Source organism: Kogia breviceps, chromosome 14 (assembly GCF_026419965.1).
Source record: "Kogia breviceps isolate mKogBre1 chromosome 14, mKogBre1 haplotype 1, whole genome shotgun sequence".
Classification (NCBI taxonomy): Eukaryota; Metazoa; Chordata; class Mammalia; order Artiodactyla; family Physeteridae; genus Kogia; species Kogia breviceps.
The window spans coordinates 65,474,196-65,492,755 of NC_081323.1; the positions used below are offsets into that span (position 1 = coordinate 65,474,196).

Consider the following 18,560-nt stretch of genomic DNA (forward strand, 5'->3'; position numbering starts at 1 on the left):
AAGTTTGGAACCTAAAGCCCTTAGTAGCCTAGTTTATAAAAGGCTAGTTACAAAATCTCCTTTGTTTAAAGGATCCTTTAGGACAGAGGTCTGCAAACCTTCTTTTAATGGGCTAACAGTAAATATTTTGTCTTTGAAGTCAGATGGTCTCTCTTCCAACCATTCAGCTCTGTTGTAGTGTGAAAGCAGCCATAGATAATACATAAACAAATGGGCATGGCTACATTCCAATAAAGCTTTATTTAGGGACACTGAAATGTAAATTTTGTGTAATTTTCACATGTCACAAACTACTATTTTTCTTTTGATTTTTTCCCAATATGTAAAAAACGTAGAAACCATTCTTAGCTCACAGGCTGTACAAAAACAGTGGTGGTCTGGATTTGGCCCGTGGGCTGTAGTTTGCAATCCCTGTTTTAGGAGATGATCATGTTTGCATTTTTGACTATGGACAAGGGGAGACACAAGGATTGCCCTGAATCCACAGCCCTGTTACCACAGAGGCATTTCCATCCTCTGCTGCTCCTTCTTACACGTTTCTCTTAGAAGATGTGGAGTATTTATGTGACCATTATATGCAACATATTTCTGTTATATGCAACAGAAAACTCAAACTGTTTAAGTAAAAAGAGAATGCACTGGGTTCTGTTACTCTAGAAGTTGATCCAGGCTTCATCTGCTTCTCTCCATCTCTCCATCTCTTGGCCTTTCTCCCTTCCATGAAGGTTTGCCCTCAGGATCCATGTTCTGAGAGGTCCAAGGCCAGCAGGAAACTGGGCAGAATTTCTCTCCCTCCAAGAGTTCACACAAAAGCTCAGGGCCTGATTACTTGTCTTTTGTTATGGAGCTTCATGCCCATCTGAACCAGCCCCAGGGGTCTGGGGAAACAGAATGCCACACCCTGGCAGGGTCAGCCCAACAATCCCCAAGACCCAGGAGTGGTGCTTGCATCAGTTCCCCAACTAAAATGGGGGTCCTCTTACCAAGGAAAGGTGAATGGATGCTGGGAGGCAAAAATCAACAAATGTCCACTTCACGTCGGGGACATCACCATGGGACGTTTAGAATCTAAATGCCTCGAACAAAGTGGGTGGATGAGCTGCCAGGAGCAGGAAATTGCTGTTCACACCCTGTCTTCTCAAAGGGATTGCCTGTCTTCCCTTTGGCAAAGTTCTCTCTGCAGGTTCCAGCTTCTCCTGGAGCAGACCTTCTAGGCTTGACAAACCCGGAGCTACAGAAAGGTTTAGTTTTCATTTTCTGTGCAGTCAGGTGGTCTAGACTCTCAGCATTCAGTTGATTGAGATTCTGTTTAGGGGAAGCAGTGACTTGAATAGCTAAAGGCCTGGCTCAGCCACTTACCCATCTCAGTAAAGGCAGACAGTGCCCCACCCTCTAGCTGGGCTCAAAATAGCTGTTTCTTGACGTGGGCTCTTTGTGACTCATGGTGGAGTTTTCCAGGCTTGGGAGTATTGATGACAATTTCCTCTGCTCCTCTCCACACCACAGAGTCTAGCTTTTCCTACCTTTCCCCAGATATTTATCACCTCAAGGTTATCCCTTGGTACCCTTCATTCTGACCTTGTTTTTCTTTTGCTCTCAGTGACCCACTCCAGATTCAGCATTTTTTCCCCCATCCTCTGCCAGACAAGTGTGGCCCTCAGTTACATGCACCTACTTTAGGAGGTGCCAACCAGGTGTGGGGAAGAGAAAAAATTTTTTCCTCTACCCATCTCAGGCTCCCTGGCTGGAGCCCTGTAAATGAGACTGACAAAAGACAGATTCACAAGAGAAAAATAGGAGTTTATTAACATGTGCATCACACATATACCTGGGAGTGATGAGTAACTCATAACAGTGGTTAGAACTCGGGCTGATATACCATCTTAACAGAAGAACAATACATTTTTAGCGTACTGGCAAGACAAAGAAAAGCGACTTTGAGTTTCTTATGAGAAGGTCGGTAGATGGAGGAAACTAATGGACAATAAGGACTAGTTAGTCTAAGTTTGTTGTATAGATTCCTCTGGAGCCATCTCCAGGCTGATGAGGATCTAGAGTTGTTTCCAGTGATTAATTTCTCTCCTTCCTGGTACAGAGGGGAGGGGAGACCTCTTTATTATAAACTGATGTCCTGCTTTTAGGCAGATCAAGGAGGGCAGAGAGCTTTTATTGTATCTTTTTTTTCTCTCCATTGCCTTCAGCTCAAAATAATCCTATGCCAAAGGGGCATGTTTTGGGGTGGCATATTCCATTATCCTTTACAGAGGACCCTCAGGACACACTCCAGTCCTAATTCTGGGGCCTGGGCCAATGTTTCGGACCACATCTTGTGTGCCTGGGTGTGTGTACCCCCAAAGTGCTCAGCCTCCCTGCTACCCATTTGCCACACCCCAGGCCAGAAGCCCTGTCTGTGGGAACAGGACAGCCAGCAACTGTGGGGCTGAATCATCTGCAAAAGTCCACAGAGACTGGGAGCTACAGAGGTGGCTGTGGCTGAGCTGGAAGAAGCAGGAAGCATCTGCATAACTGCAGTCACGTATTTATTGACTGCATGTATTTTATTTCATTTACTGATCACTTTCTATGACCAAGCCCTGGACTAAGCAATTTGCACACATTATGCTACATTTAATTCTCCAACTCTCCGAGGCAATTGTAGGAAGCTGGTCTTCCTACCTCGATGCCTGTTCCCTACCTCTACACCCTCTCTCATGGGAGACAGCAATCTCATCTCTCCCCAACTTAGAATCCTTCTGTAGGTCAACCACCGGGAATAAAACCCAACTTTCCACCAGGGCTTGCATTATCTGGCCCCTTTCTGTCTCTCCATCGTGTCACACCCTCCCCTGTTCTCATTTTGTTCCACCCACACTGGCCTTTTCTCTGTTCTTGAGCGTGAAGCTGGTTCCCCTCTCAGGGCTCCCGCACTTGCTGTTCCATCTGCCTATAACATTCTTTCCTTCTATCTTCCCAGCCAGCTCCTCTTGGTCATTTAGTGTCAGCTCAAATGTCACTTTTTCAGAGTGGTCTTCCTCAGCCCCACTGTCTGAAGGAGGCCCTGTCAATCGCTTACCAGACCATAACCACATTTTACTCTCTGCATAGTCCTGTCAACTTAAAGGCTGTTGTATATTTTTATACTTGCTGCCCATCTTCCCCACTAAGATGAATGCTGCATTTCTGTGTGCCTAGTGCCCAGAACATTGCTTGGCCTATGGTAGGTACATTGTATATATGAAAAGCCCCTCAGAACATCTGAGGCCAAGTCATTTGCCCAAGGTCCCACAGAGGAAGGACCCCCTGAGGGGGTAGAGCCCTGAGTGTTGAAAAGGGATGCTGGATAGGATAAAAATCACTGCCCATGAAAAGTATCCCAACTGGCTGAAATTTTGCCTAGTTTTTACGCCCAGCTTTTTGGCATCTTCAGCTTTGTTGAAATCAAGTTGACGTTTGGACTTGAACACAAAGATTTTGCATCTCTTGCAGTGTTGCTGGGGAGCTGGCCCTTGCCACACCCCCAGTTCTAGCTGGGACACACAGAAGTTCTGGGTTTTTGATCCACTGGTGTGTGATCCTCCTCACCTTCTAATGTGGGAATATTTTTCTATTATAAAAATAATACCATATGCTGCCCCCAAGGAAGTGCTCATCAATCCCCACCCTGTCAGCGTGGGCTGTGCTTAGTGACTTCCTTCTAAAGAGTATGGTATGGAAAGGAGTAAGGGGGGAGAAACCTGACAATTAAGACCTCGGCCAGGTGATCAAGGTCAACATCAAGAGTGACCTTTACAGTGTCCTTGATAGAAGGCAGTGAGAATGGCACTCTCCCTCTGTGGTCTTCCTCTTGCAAACCCATAATCCCAGTCTAATCAACAGGAAAACAGCAGACAGATCCCAGTGGAGGGACATTCTACAAAAACATCTGATGAGTCCTCCTCAAAACTGTCAACGTTGCCATCAAAAACAAGGACACTCTGAGAAACTGTCACAGCCAATAGGAGTCTAAGGAGACATGATGATTAAATGTCATGGGGTGTCCTGGATAGGATCCTGGAACAAAAAAAGGACATTAGGTAAAAACTAAGGAAATCTGAGCAAAGTATGGACTCTAGTTAAAAAATATATATATATATATATATATAGATATAGATAGATAGATAGATAGATAGATAGATAGATAGATAGATAGATCTCCTTGAGTATTTCTAGTCTGATGCTTTTGCCTTTTGTCAGACGCTTTTGCTTTCTTTCTGTTTAGGGGCTTATCTTACTTCTCATGCTGGACTTTCAATCCAGCAAGTCCATTTCCACATTTGTGTCCTTTCTTCTTCTGCCAAGATCCAACTCTCCCTCTGGCTTCCCAGCTTGCAGCCCATGTTGGTGAACATTGAACTTGGCCCACTCATGCTTGCACACAGCCCATGCACAGACTTCCCTGGCTGGTTTTCTCTGACCCTCAAGCATTCCGAATCACACCCAAACCACCCCAGCTCAGATAAGGATTTATCCCAGGCTATTCCTTGGTCTTGAACTTTCTGAAATAAAATAATGTTCTCCAAGCAGTTTATCTCTCCAGTTAAGTTTCTAGCCAGTGAGGGATGAAATGAGCCACATGATTTCCAGGCTAAGCAATTTTTAAAAACTGAAATATTACTTTAGACAGTCCCAGTTTATTTTCCTCTAGATTCTAATCATCTTAGCCCCACCAAGCAGGCTTTTAAAAGCAGCGCTTTCTGGTTCTCTACCCATCCTTGCGTGACCTGGGCCCTCTGCTTACTTCTGAATTGGTTTGTAAATTGGAAGTGTTAGGGAGTCTTAGTAAAAGATGCATGAATCACAGCTCAGGATAGATTCATAATTGTCTATATTCATGAAGTCTTTCTGAGATTGCAGGGCTGGAGGATATTTTTAAAGAAATGAACCTTGAATAATAGGATGAACCTGCAGAGGTACCAAAAACCATTAGTTGTCTATGCAATTTTATTTTTATTTTTATTTTATTTATTTATTTATTTATTTTTGTGGAGCACAGGCTCCGGACGCGCAGGCTCAGCAGCCATGGCTCACGGGCCCAGCCGCTCCGCGGCACATGGGATCTTCCCGGACCGGGGCATGAACCCGTGTCCGCTGCATCAGCAGGCAGACTCTCAACCACTGCGCCACCAGGGAAGCCCCTATGCAATTTTAATTGGACAATTACCTTATTGTTATTACAGGGTTATCGATTTCCATGGTTTTAATTCGACATTCTTATCAATTCCCTCTGAATTAGGGAGAATATTCTCTTGTAGGGTCTTTAAGGACCTCAGAAACCAATCTGAGCCCTTCTGCTGGGGGCTGGAGAAATACAACAGAGTGATTTGATGACTCATTGAAGGTCACTTAGATGTGTTGGGGTGAGGACGCTGAATAATGAAAAAATGACATTACAGATTGTTAGATAAACTGTCAGAACTCATGTGTCATTTCCTTCAAAGCCCCACCCCAGAGGTAACACACATTATTCAAATGAAAACCTTTCTGGAAACCTCCCTTGGGAACTGCAGTCCCAATCTGTGTTGAAGTCTTGTGAACATCCTCAATGGTGATAAACCTTTGCCTTGGAGAGGGAGTTTGAGGTTTGGAAAGGTCATTCTGAGCCAAATAAAGCAGGTAATCAAATCACGTGAATATAAAAAAGTGAATATAAATGTGTTAAACTGCTTTTCTGGAATGGCTCATAAACTGATTTGAAAGCAATGGTCAAAGAAGAGTTTGTTTCTTAATACCTCTCCTTATTCCAGGAAGGATTTAATCATCATATTGGAGGCTAAAAAAAGTTTTAAAAGGCTTGAGGAATGTTGGTATTATTAGAAGCATAGGGCATTCTGAGGTGATTCCTTGAAGGGTAATATTCTAGAATAGTCATTTTTAAAAAAAGAATTGCTTTCCACTACCTTAATATGATCTCCCTCCCCCTTCCCTCCAGACCTAAGACTAGTTTTATGGACAATTCATGTGGGACACACAACTTTTTAGTGTCTCTCATTCTCCTTAAAAGGCATGGAATGGGATGGTGTAAGAGGTAGGGTATTCCCAGCGAAGGAGTTCTGGGGAGGGAGGTAAAGATGGGGCAGGGGCTCCTGGGGCTGATCTCCTCTGTCCTTCCCTACCCCCAGCTCCAGCTGTGGTGTCGGCCTAAGGTTGTCTGATTTCTCTTTTGATGGTGGTGGTGATGCTGCTGCTGCTGCTGGTGATGGTGGTGATGCTGAGGCTGCTGACTGTGATGGTGGTGATGCTGAGGCTGCTGACTGTGATGGTGGTGATGCTGAGGCTGCTGACGGTGATGGTGGTGATGCTGAGGCTGCTGACGGTGATGGTGGTGATGCTGAGGCTGCTGACGGTGATGGTGGTGATGCTGAGGCTGCTGATGGTGTTGATGATGATGGTGATGGTAGTGATGATGATGATAATGACGCAGAAGATGATAATGATGATGTGATGATGGTGGTAATGATGATGATGATAGTAGTTGTGATAAGTGACACTCACCAAGACCTCACTGTCCTTATGATGTACCAGGTACCACATTAAGAGCCTTACACACAACCTGTCATTCAACCCTCACCACAGCCAATGAGTAACCTTTATTATTATCCCCACTTAACAGATGATGGACCTTGAGAGTGGGAAAGGTCACATAACCAGCTTACCAGCCTTGCAGATAGTTATTATGGAATGAACAAATACTGCAAGCTAGGGTTATTAGACACACTTTACAAACGAAAAAGCAAAAACTCAGAGAATGGGGCTTCCCTGGTGGTGCAGTGGTTGGGAGTCTGCCTGCCGATGCAGGGGACACGGGTTCGTGCCCCGGTCCGGGAAGATCCCACATGCTGCGGAGCGGCTGGGTCCGTGAGCCATGGCCGCTGAGCCTGTGCGTCTGGAGCCTGTGCTCCACAACGGGAGAGGCCACAACAGTGAGAGGCCCACGTACCACAAAAAAAAAAAAAAAAAACTCAGAGAATGTAAGTAACTTGTCCAAGGGCACAAGCCAGTAAGGGGCAGAGCCAACATTTTAACTTGAGTCATGCTGTCAGCTAAGGGTGTTGTGCCATGGCTGTTGGCAGTGAGCTGGGTCGGGTGGACGATACCCAGAGAGCAGGAGGGCAGTCTTACTGCTCGGTTGCCTCACCTCCTTCACTAAATCTAGGTCCCTTTCTACAAAACACAGATTTTGCCTGCGAGGATGTTAATGACCCCATCCTGGGACCCTCCTCAGTAGGTTCATTTGGTCTCCTCTACTATATACACTGATTTACTGAATAAAGGTCGCCAAAAGATGCTTACACCCTAATCCTCAGAACCTATGAATATGTTACCTCATACAGCAAACAGGAATTATTGTTGCAGATGGAATTAAGGTACAGACTTTGAGATGAGAAGATTATAAGGGATTTCCCGAGTGGACCCAATCTAATCACATGAGCCCTTAAATGAGAGAGGCTTTCTTGACTGGGTCAGAGAGAGATGTGAAGGATGAAGAAGAGTCAAGAGAGATGCACCATAAAAGGACTCAGCCTGTCATGGCTAGCTTTGAAAATGGAGGAAATGGCTATAGGCCAAGGAGTATAGGTGACCACTAGAAGCTAGAAAAGGCAAGGAAACAGATTCTGGGACTTCCCTGGTGGTCCAGTGGTTAAGACTCTGAACTTCCACTGCAGGGGGTGTGGGTTCGATCCCTGATTGGGAAACTAAGATCCCATATGCCGTGCAATGCAGCCAAAAAGTAAAAAAAAAAAAAAAGAAAAAAGAAAAAAAAAAAAGAAAAGAAAAGAGAAGAAACAAATTCTTCCCTAGAGCATCAGTCCTGCTGACACCTTGTTCATTGTCCAGGGAGACCCACATCAAACCTCTGACTCCAGAACTATAAAATAATACATGTGTATTCTTTTTAAGCCAATAAATTAGTGATCATTTGTCATGGCAGCCATAGACAACTAATACACAGGTGGATATATTTTTTCTTTTTCACCTCTTGCCTTTTATTAACAGTTGTCCACATTTGTTTTAGCTGGGGAGGCAATTTAAGCATGAAGTCAATGTGAGCAGTGATTATCTGCAGAGAGGAAAGCCCCTATGTGGCTATCATGGTCCCCCTTGTGTCACCTCATTACTAGTCACAGTTCTCAGCTGGCATTTTAGTTGAGTGGTCATTACCAGGGTGTCACCCTCCTGTCCATGGTTTTCCTGTTCTTCCCCCAATTCTGGAGTCCTCCATGTTCCTCTCTGTCCAGACCAGTGCTTCTGGGATGAAAAGAGCTAACATGTATTGAGGACACGGTGCCAAGGGCTCTACAGACCCCCTCAGTTAATCATAATGAGCCTTTGTGGTGGATTCCATCACTCTCTCCCCATTTCGGGAAACTGAGGCACAAAGAAATGAATGAAGAATCGCCTTAACGAAGTACAGATTGTGGGGTCCCCTCTCAGGGTATTCTGATTCAGTAGACCCTGGAGAAGCCCAGAGAGATGGATTTTTTAGCCACACTCATGTGGGTCTCATGTCCGTGCTCCCAGAAGCGCTGTTGAAAATGTGGGTCTAATAGAGAACAGACTGGTGGTTGCCAAGGGGGAGGGGGGGAGGGAGAGGGATGGACTGGGAGTTTGGGGTTGGCAGATGCAAACTATTACATGTAAAATGCATAAACAACAGGGTCCTAGTGTATAGTACAGGGAACTATATTCAATATCCTGTGATAAACCATAATGGAAAAGAATAATGCCTATATGTGTATAACTGACTCACCTTGCTGTACAGCAGAGATTGCACAACATTGTAAACCAACTATACTTCAATTTAAAAAAGTTGAAAAAAAAAGAAAAAGTGGGTCTACATCACTGGTTTTCAAGGGAGGATGAGTTTGTGCCCTATGGCAATATTCACAAATGTTTGAAGACACTTTGGGTGGGTGGGAGGATGCTGCTGGCTTCTAGTGGGTAGAGGTCAGGGATGCTGCTAAACATCCTACAATACACAGGCCAGTTCCCCAGCTAAGAATGATCCAGCCCCAAATGTCAGTAGTGCTGAGGGTAAGAAACGCAGGTCCCAACAAAGTGCTCAGAGGCTGCCAAGTAGAGGGGAGGTGAAACTCTTGCTTTCCCTTTGGTTCCTGAGCTTTTAGAATGAGCCTTCAGATGTTCTCACATTCTACATCATTACTCCCAATTTACAGATAAGGAAACTGAGGCTTAGAGAGGTGAAGTCATTTGCCCAAGGGCAGCAGTTAGAAGGAGGCAGAGCCAGGATTTAAACCCAAGTCAGCTTGACTCCGGTGCCTGTTTCTTAACCCCGCTGCTGAATGGGCCTTCTCCCTCATTACTTTTGCGACCTTGGACAAGGCCGATGTGGCAGAGAAAATAGAAACTCGAGAAAATAGAAACTCGGAGACGCTGAAAAAACATGCCCAAAGTCCCATTAGAGAATAATAACCATGGCCATGATTTGAAGACAAGTCAGTTTCCTCAAAACCTTCCTTGGGAGGTGATTGTGATTACAAAGAGACATCACAGATGGGAAGGCTCCGTGCAGCGGGAGGTATGATAACTCGCAGGACCCAGAGGCATCCTTATTCACAAGGCAGAGGAGGAGGGCACGGAGCATCTGAATTAAAAGCAGTTACTTTAGCTTCTTGGGAAATGGTGACTCACTGAAAGCAACCGGCTGTTTCCCATTAGATTCACTTTATAGCGAGAAGGCGAAATGCTTGATACATCCCATAATAGGATGTTTGGGGGTTGAAATGGGCTTCTTTCCTACATGAATGATTGATGACAATAAAAGCCTGGGGTATCCCCAGGAGCCTTTGAAATGCATCAGGATATCCATTCCCAGTAGTGGGGCTCAGATATTATTTCCCCAGTGTTTAAGACTCTCTGTGGGGTCGATACCAGGAAGACGTGCCTGTGGGTACCCAGGGTGGTGAGAGCTAAGCGCCTGGCCCCTTGACAGAGGGCTGGTGGGGCCACTCTTGGACCCTCTGTTCGGGGCAGGCATGGGTCTAAATGACCAGAAGGCCATCCTTCTCTAGATCTGATGATCCTGACTTTGTCTCCTCCCCCACGTTAGTCTGACTCTTCCAGGGAAAGGACAGGTGACCCTTTATCACGCCCAGGCACTGCACCAAGCACTTGACATGGTTTCTCACTTCATCTCCATAGCAGCAACTCCATGAAGTAGGAGTTACTGTCCCATTTTACAGAAGAGGAAACTGAGACTTGGGAAGAATCAGTAATGTGTCCAGATCACACAATTACTGGTAGAGCCAGGACTTGAACCGGAGTCTATCCAAACCTACTATCAGGGGTAAGCTGTTGGTGAGCTAATGACTTTTCTCCCCAACATGTAAGCCCTTTCCTACAAGGTCAACTTGACGAGGACAAGGGTTTTGTCTATTTTGTTCCATCCCCATTGCTTAGAACAGGATCTGGCATGAAGCAGGTTTTTCATATTTATTAAAAGCATATTTATTAAATGGATAATAAACAAATATTACAGAGAACTTTCTATATGCCTGGCACTTATGCAAATTCACTAAAGATGCGTATGATTGTCCCCACGTTGCAGGTGAAGCAACTGAGGCCCAGAGTCAACAATTGATGGGACTGTGGTCAGCCCGAGAGGTGGCCCTAAGACCTAAAAGTCCATGCCCATAACTAGCCCCTTCACATGCCATCTGTGAGGGCTCACATGGCTCCCAGAGCATCTGTACCCAACACATTTTTCTTTATTTTAAATCTGTTTTGAATAGGTAACACCTGCCATGGTAAGATTTCAAACAACATAGCTAACAGTAAATCACCAATGTCAGTGTCTCGGTGATGTTAACAGTGGTGGGTGCTAGGGGAAGCGTAGACAGGAATTCTCTGTGGCGTTGGCTTTGCAACTTTTCTATAAATTGAAAATTATTCCAAAATAAAAAGCTTATTTAAAAATTCAGGGCTTCCCTGGTGGCGCAGTGGTTGAGAGTCCGCCTGCCGATGCAGGAGACACGGGTTCGTGCCCTGGTCCGGGAAGATCCCACATGCCGCGGAGCAACTAAGCCTGTGAGCCATGGCCGCTAGGCCTGCGCGTCCGGAGCCTGTGCTCCGCAACGGGAGAGGCCACAACAGTGAGAGGCCCGCATACCGCAAAAAAAAAAAAAAAAAAAAAATTCAAACAACAGAAAATGGTGTGTTAGGTGGAAGGTGATTTTCTTCCAACATTGACCCTCAGTCTCCCACATCCTCCAAGGACAATCACTGTGGCCCTTCTCTCATGTGTCCTTCTGAGGATGTTCTAAGGATGCTGGATGCCTAATAAGTGTTTGTAGGATTGAAATGAATAGGTTCACCTTCATTAAATTGCCTCTGTCATACAAGCTGGGATGAAATAAAGACTTGAAATGGCTGATTCATCTTTGGGTGAAAAACTTGACACGTGATTGCAAATTTTCCTTCGGCCCTCAGTTTTCATTTGATTTCCAATGAGAACTGAAGAGTTTGTGCCCACTGCTGTTTGTCAAGGGACCATCAGAACCAAATCCTGTTGTGTCATTCCACATCCTGTCAGACACGGAGATGAGGCTGCCCTAAGGACCTCTAAGACTCTCCCAACCCAAAGGGCTGGAATTCAGTTCTACAACAGCTTTCCCAGGAGGTGAGAGATGCCCAGATGCTCTAGCATCAAACCACATTGAATTAAGTTGCAGGAATATTACAGGCATACCCCGTTTTATTGCACTTCCCAGATATTGTGTGTTTTTGTCTGTTTGTTTTTCGGCTGCATTGCGTGGCATGCGGGATCTTAGTTCCCGACCAGGGATTGAACCCATGCCCCCTGCAGTGTGAGCGTGGAGTCTTAACCACTGGACAGCCAGGGAAGTCCCCAGATATTGTGTTTTTTACAAATTGAAGATTTATGGCAACTCTGTGTCAAGTCTATCACGCCACCTTTCCAACAGCATTTGCTCACTTTGCGTCTCAGTGTCACGTTTTGGTAATTCTCACATTTCAAACCCTCCACCAGCAAAAAGATTATGGCTCAGTGAAGGCTCTGATGATGGTTAGCATTTTTTTAGCAATCAAGTGTTTTTAAATTAAGGTGTGTACATTGTTGTGTGTTTTTTTTTAGACATAATGCTATCTCACACTTAATAGACTACAGTAAAGTGCAAACCTAACTCTTATATGCACTGGGAAACCAAAAAATCTGTGTGACTCGCTTTGTTGAGATACTTACTCTATTGCAGTGGTCTGGAACTGAGCCCACAGTGTCTCCTACGCTCTCTTTTTTCCAATTTTCAATCTTTATGATTACCAAAGAAGAAAACCTCAGTTTGGTGGTTTGTCTTTAACACCTCTCCAGTAGTTGTTGACTTTAAGTACTTGCTAATCTACTTGGTTAAGAAAGAAAAATTAGGCCTTCAATCTGAGCCTTGAGCAGGCTACAGTATTTAGCCAGAATTTGATAACACCACTTTGTTTCCATTGGACTTACAGTTATGGCTATTTTCTAATTATACCAAGTGATGGTGGCCTATTATTTATGGATGTGATAATGAAATTTCCTTTAAGGAGTTTATGTGAGTGAAAAAAAGTCAACGTAAAGAAATATCGAGTACCTGATGGTATAGCTATAACAAAATACCATACACTGGGTGGCTTAAATAACAGTTATTTCTCACAATTCTGAAGGCTGGCAAGTCCAAGATCAAGGCACTGGCAGATCTGGTGTTTGGTGAGGACCCTTTTCCTGGTTTGTAGACGGCTGTCTTCTTGTGTCCTCACATGGTGGAGAGCACAGAGAGAGGAAGCAAGCTCTGGTGTCTCTTCTTATAATGACACTAATCCCATTATGGAGCCCCACCCTCATGACCTCCCCTAACCCTAATTACCTCTCAAATGCTTCACCTCCAAATACTGTCACATTAAGAGTTAGGATTTCAACATATGACTTTGGGGCTTTCCTGGTGGTGCAGTGGTTAAGAATCTGCCTGCTAATGCAGGGGACATGGGTTCAAGCCCTGGTCTGGGAGGATCCCACATGCCACGGAGCAACTAGGCCCATGAGCCACAACTACTGAGCCTGCGCATCTGGAGCCTGTGCTCCACAACAAGAGAGGCCACGATAGTTAGAGGCCCGCGCACCACGATGAAACGTGGCCCCCACTGGCCACAACTAGAGAAAGCCTTCGCACAAAAACGAAGACCCAACACAGCAAAAATAAATAAATTAATTAATAAACTCCTACCCCCAACATTTAAAAATAAATTTAAAAAGAAAAACAAAAAAAAACCCATATGACTTTGGGAGGCGGGGTTGGGGGGAACCACAAGCATTCAGTCCTTAACAGATAGTACATAATTGTGGTAAATTCTGTATAGTAATTGAGGTTTTGGAAACACTATTCTGTAGCCCTTTGTCCTACAGCCTGGGCTTTGGAATCAGACAGACCTGGGTCTGTGCCACTCACTTGTTGAGTGACCTTGACCAATCACTTATGTTCTCTGAGACTCATCTTATTAACCTGTAAAGAGAGGGTGATAGGGAAGAGATATGGGAACATATGTATATGTATAACTGATTCACTTTGTTGTAAAGCAGAAACTAACACACCATTGTAAAACAGTTATACTCCAATAAAGATGTTAAAAAAAAAAAAAGAGGGTGATAATGAATGTACCTACCTGCCAAGGTATTTAGGAGCATGATGAGTTAGTGCTGGACTCCTAGTAATGCTTAATATGAGAGAGCTCTGGGTGTATGAAATTAGGAAGCAGAAGCAAAAGTGGGCATTGTCTAGGGGACCCTGGGCTTGACTTCCTACTGTAACCCATGGCTGGAAAAGACGAACCAGGGAAGACTTCTCTTTGGTCCCCAGAAGTTTTCCTTCTCGTCTGTATTTGAATTACGAGTTTCTAGGAGATTGTCAGCCCTCATTTGCCAACCCCACTGCCTCCGTCCTGTCCCCGGGTAGCTTTAAATTTTCAAGATAAATGATTAAACCTGCTGGCACATCCCAGTCATGTCCGGTGCTCAGCTCTTGTTTGCTGGTGCTGCTGTGCTCATGAGGCATGAATCTCCCTGGTGTGGCATTTGGGGATAAAAAGATGGATTTAGCTGCCTCATCCCCCAGAAGTGACTCAGCTGCTGGAAACTAACTGACAGCAATGGCAGTTGGAGCCCTGGGGACTTCTGTGCCTTCGTGCTTCGTTGTCTCTACACAGCCATGCTTTGCTCTCTCTTAGAGCCTTGTTACAACTGTCTTCTCTAGTTGGCCTGAAACGCTCGTCTGTCTCCTTCCAGGATTTGTCCTCCTCGTGGACACCTTCATTGGCAGATGTTGGATGCCTGCCTTCTAGCTGGAAAATGTCGTCAAGGTTTCCATCATGCTAGTTCTATTACACAAGTTCAGACTGAAAAGAAACCGAGCATGCATGATATTCACTTACTCACATCCTGTACCAGCATTTCCCAGAGTCTGGTCTGAAGACCTCTGTATGAAGGTCCTTGGACATGACCTCCACCCCTCAACCCAGGTGTATGCTAATCCCTGGGGTTAGAGCTCCCCAGATAATCACCGCACCTGCTAACTCTTAAAAACAGCTACTCTCCATGTATCTAATGCAATAAAATAGACTCAGTTTTCTCTATTGTTAAGGTGATGATGGTACTTCTTAAGTGGGGAGGTAGTTCTTAAATGAATAGAATTGATGACAACAAGGGCTTTGGGGTAGGACAGAGCTGGTTTTAAATCTTGGCCCCATCACTTACTCCTTTTCCTGAGCCTCAATCTGCTCATCTGTGAAATGGATGCTAAGTGTATTTACCACCCAGGACTGTTTGGGGAATTAAATAAGGTGATTTGATCCTGGCATGTGATAAATGCTCAATAAATGTTAGCTGTTATCATTACTGGCTAAACCTGGTTTTTTTGTTTGTTTGTTTTTTTAACATTTAAACTGGAGAAATGATAGCATCTACCATCTAGGGTCGAGGTGCAGGGGTTGGCAAACTTTTTCTGTAAAGGGCCAGATAGTAAATATTTGAGGTTTCGTGGGCCAGTCTCTGTTACAGCTACTCATTCTGCTGTCGTAGTTCAAAAGCACCCATAAATAATAGACAAATGAATGAGCGTGGCCAATGTTCTGATAAAACTTTATCTACAAAATCAGGGAGGGGGCTGGCTTTGGCCCCCTGGTTGTAGCTGGCTAACTCCTCAGCTGGGGTGTCGTGAAGATCAAATGAGATAAGGTTTGTAATGAGCCTAGCACAGTGCCTGGCACAGAGCAGTCACTAAGAGAAATAATTCTAACTGTTCCATGTCTGATTTGAGGGCTAGGCTTTGCTCCTTTCTCCAGGGGAAGGAAAGCATCCATGAGCAAGACTTTTCAACAGACGTATCAGCTCCATCCTCTGCCCCAAGTCAAAGCTAAATGTTCATCTCAGCACCTGGAGCCTGGCAGTGCCACCGCCTCCGTCCTCCCCCAAGGATGGAGGTAAAATGCCAATCCATGGAGTGTGATTAATTCTCTCTGTCCCACGCTTTGCCCCAGGGTATGTTGCCATTTTCAGCATGTGTCCCACGGAAATCAGGTTGCCCATCTAAACCATGATGTGTGAGAAATGAGGATACTTATATCTGCGGGGCGGTTAACTACGCGCGTTCACATCCATAAGTGCGTTTAACCCTCACCAGAGGCTGTATAATGTGGTTAAGGTAGGCAGTTAAGGGGAGAGAGAGGGGGGGGGGGGCGGGGAGGGAGAGGCAGAGGCTAGATTTGAATTCTGCCTCTGCAGCATTCTGGTTTTGTGAAGTTGTCCAAGTCACTTTGCTTCTCTAAGCCTCAGCTCCATCTTCTATAATAGGGATTAAATGAGATGGTATATGTAAAGCCTGCAGCACAGTGTAGCACATGATAGCTATTGAATCCCATTTTGCAAAGGAAGAATGTGATGCTAAGAGGTAAAAGGGCTCATTCAAGGTCATGCAGCTGGTGACTGGCCTCAGACCAAGGATCTCTAACTCTGACCCCCAGCTGGTTTTCACCATGCCCCACTGCCCCTGCCCACCGCACCCCACTCATCCCCACCACCCCCAGCTGCCTCCTGGGACTCTTGCTGCTTCCAGCTACAGCTGTGCTCCATGCACAGTGACTAAACCTCTTGGAGACAGTGACATTGCTGTCAGGGAGCTTGTACGCTTGTGACCATTCATCACTGTGGTGGATTAAATAGTGTCCTCCCAAAAGTCACATCCACCCAGAACCTCAGAATGTGACCTTATTTGGAAATAAGGTCTTTGCAGGGAGAATTAAGATAAAGATTGAAATGAGATCATACTGAATTAGGGTGGGCCCTAAGTGCAATGAGACAGTAAAGGACAGAGGAGGATACAAAGAGCCACAGGGAAGAAGGCTATGTGAAAACAGAGGCAGAGGTTGGAGTGATGCTGCCACAAGCCAAGGATTGCCAGGAGCCACCAGGATCTGGAAGTGGCAAGGAGGGAGCCTCCCCTAGAGCCTTTGGAGAAAACACAGACCTGCTTCTGGCCTCCATAACTGTGAAAGAATGAATTCCTGCTGTCCTAAGCCACCCAGTTTGTGGTGATTTGTTATGGCGGCCACAGAAAAGTAAGACACTGCCTTCAACCCTAAGATGTGAATGGATAGGGGGGTATCGGACTCAGAATGCCTGTGTGAGGAAGGGGCAGCAATGATGGGGCAAAGAGCATGTGTTTTAGAGGCAGACCTGGGCTCAGCCCCTTCCCTTGCCAGCTTTGAGCTATTTTCCTTGTTTACTAAGAAAGAGAATATCCTCGTCCTTCTGGCTTGTGGTGAGGATTAAAAGAGATGGCGTGGCACAGTGGGGTGATAACAAAGGTAATCGTAACCGTTCATCAAGCGAGACATGCCTTGGTTAATTCAATCCTCACAACAGCCCAAGGTGGAAGGAGTTAGCAGATGCAGGTGATGTGATGTAGACCTCGGAGTAAAGCAAGAACATTCCTTCTCTACATCTCCTCTACCCATAAAAAGCAGTAGACTACTACATCCTTCCAAACCCAGCCATTCACTCTGGAAATGTAGCCTAAAGGCACCTCTTAGAGGCACGGGGAGATTGATCTCTGAGAATGCTTATCACAGGGCTGCTTCTTCTAGTGGGGGAAACAGCAAACAACCTAAGTGTCTGGGATTTGGTGAAGTGATTCATGATACAGCCACAAATAGACACCACACAGCCTTTCACACTGCTGCCGGGGAAGAGCATCCAAGGACATGTGGAAACGCTCGTGAAATGTCATTAAGTGAAAAGAGCAGGTAATAAAATGGTGAGATCCTAACTTTATATTACAAAAACCAGACCTCCATGATGGTATGTGTGTGTGTATAACATACGTATAAATATATAGCATCTTTTTTATTTTTTTAAATTTAACTTGGTCCTTTTTTTTTCTTTTTACACTTATTTATTTACTTATTTATTTATGGCTGAGTTGGGTCTTTGTTGCTGTGCGCAGGCTTTCTCTAGTTGCGGCGAGTGGGGGCCAGTCTTCATTGTGGTGTGCGAGCTTCTCACTGTGGTGGCTTCTCTTGTTGTGGAGCACAGGCTCTAAGCACGCAGTCTCAGTAGTTGTAGCTCTCGGGCTCTAGAGCGCAGGCTCAGTAGTTGTGGTGCACGGGCTTAGTTGCTCCTCAGCATGTGGGATCTTCCCAGACCAGGGCTCGAACCCATGTCCCCTGCATTGGCAGGCTGATTCTTAACCACTGTGCCACCAGGGAAGCCCGATATATAACATCTAACTACTAACATCTTTGTGTATGTTTTTCCACTCTTTAAAAAAGTATAGATGTGTTTATATATGACATTATATATATAAAACACATGTATAAAACCATATATATTACCCTATATATGCTCACTACCTATATAATATATATAATCACATAAATTACCATATGTGTGCACTGGAAGAATGTACACCAAGATGTTAGCGGCGATATATGAGGAACTATGTATATACATGTATACGCATGCATACGTACTATTAAGGATTGAGTGTTTATGTCCCCCATGAATTCATATGTTGGGGCCCTAATCCCCAGTGTGGCTGATTTGGAGATGGGAAAGTAACTGAGATTGAATGAGGTCATTAAGGGTGGGGCCCTGATCCATAGGATTAGTGTCCTTATAAGAAGACACACCAGAGAGCTCTCTCTCTGCATGAACACAAAGAGTCTATGTGAGTACAGGGAGAAGGTGTCTGTCTACAAGCCATGAAGAGAGCTTTCACCAGAAGCTGACCCTGCCAGACCTTGATTTGGGACTTCCAGCCTCCAGAACTGGGAGAAAATAAATGTCTGTAGTTTAAGCTGTTCAGCTTCAGTTTTTGTTATGATAGCCCTAGTGAACTAACATACATGCATCTATACATACATACATGCAGATATATTTATATATAGTGTCTTTCTATATATATGATAATATATATGGCTATATGTATGTGGTATATATATATGGTTATATATATATAGTTTTT

At 44.8% G+C, this 18,560-nt stretch overlaps 1 protein-coding gene across 2 annotated transcripts in view; it reads left to right on the forward strand.

Annotated features, from left to right (window-relative positions):
* The window catches only part of BMERB1 (bMERB domain containing 1), a 107,987-nt gene that overhangs the window by 49,364 nt on the left and 40,063 nt on the right, over positions 1-18,560 (forward strand). The gene's annotated exons all lie outside the window — the stretch shown is intronic.